The sequence below is a fragment of the Austrofundulus limnaeus genome, unplaced genomic scaffold, assembly GCF_001266775.1.
Source record: "Austrofundulus limnaeus strain Quisiro unplaced genomic scaffold, Austrofundulus_limnaeus-1.0 Scaffold340, whole genome shotgun sequence".
Classification (NCBI taxonomy): Eukaryota; Metazoa; Chordata; class Actinopteri; order Cyprinodontiformes; family Rivulidae; genus Austrofundulus; species Austrofundulus limnaeus.
In genome coordinates this window covers 395,176-396,618 of record NW_013952742.1, presented here as the reverse complement: position 1 = coordinate 396,618, position 1,443 = coordinate 395,176, and positions in this window count along the sequence as shown.

The following is a 1,443-nucleotide window of genomic DNA, read 5'->3' as shown; positions in this document are numbered from 1 at the left end:
CAAAACCACAGCAACAAAAATGCATATCTATATAATTATAATGACTATAGCCTTGCTGAAAACCATACCCATATATATAAATTTATACATATACACAGAAACATACACATACCTACATATCCAAACACTTTCATATATACATACATACACATATATCTATACATACACATATGCACATACCATTCAGTCAGTGCCCAAATAGAAAACCCAGGATGTAAACACCTGTTTGTGTGCAGTTGTGCGCATGCATGTATATACAAGATCTCTCCAATGGAATGTTTCAAAGTGACTGTGGGGGACCACAGACCCGACCCACAAAGCCGGAAGCTGACATAAGGGAGACCAGCGCCAAAGACCCTGAGAGGGACCCCATGCATGCAGCCCCAGAGACACCCACGCCAGAAGGAACCCCCACCTACCCCCTAAAGAGGACCACAGGAGAGAACCGGAAGAGCCCCACCAGCGACCACACACAGTAAACCCCTGGGGCCAGCAGCGACAAATTCACAGGCCCCGCCGGTACTCACCGCGCCACAGTAGGTCCAGGCATGGACACAGAGGCCCGGGCCCCCAGGGCGCACAGGGCGCACCCCAGGTCAAGGCCCGACAGGGCCAGAGGAACCCAAGCCCCACCGGGCAGCCACTGAGCCGAGCTGGCACAAGCCCAAGCACCCAGCCCCGGACAATGAGAGCCACCAGTGTGCCGGCGGGCAAAGGCACACCCCACCAGAGGACAGCACGGCAGGAGAGTGGTGGGCCCTCAAATGGTCCCTAAGAAGGGGCCACCCAAGTCCCAGCCTGACAAAAATACAAGCATACACAAACACAATCACATAGTCCCACCCTCATCCTCTCACCCACTCATTCAAAGACCCACAAGATGGACGCCACAATCCACTCACACTCCCCATACATACATTATACCCCCCAGGCCCAGGATATGCACCCACCCCCTGCAGAGGGCAGCTCACACCTGAACCCAGGAGGTAGACCCCTTCAATCTGGGGTGGAGAAGAGCAGACAGTCAAGTCCCAGCCCGGGCCGCACCAGTCCGACCGACCAGCCCCCCACCCCAGCAAAGCCCCGGACCACTCCCACACCCTACCAACGGCCAGGTGCTCACCCCCAACCGACCACCCCTCAGACTCAGGCAGCCACCCCAGCCAGCGGGCCAACCACAGCAACCAGGAGCCAGACTCCAGGAGCCCGAACAGCCCCAGAGAAGCCAGAGCGCCAGCCCCGCCTCCGGAGCCCCTCCAAGCCCCATGTCCGCCCACAGCCCAGGCCCCACCAGACGGTCAGCCCCCCCCCAGGACCCCATCCCTAGATGGCCAACGGGGAACGGGGGAGTAAAAAAGACCCTGACACACACACACACTGCCACCCTCAGATGTACTGTTGATGTGTGATGTTTTACAATGCAATTAATATGGGGAAGAAGAC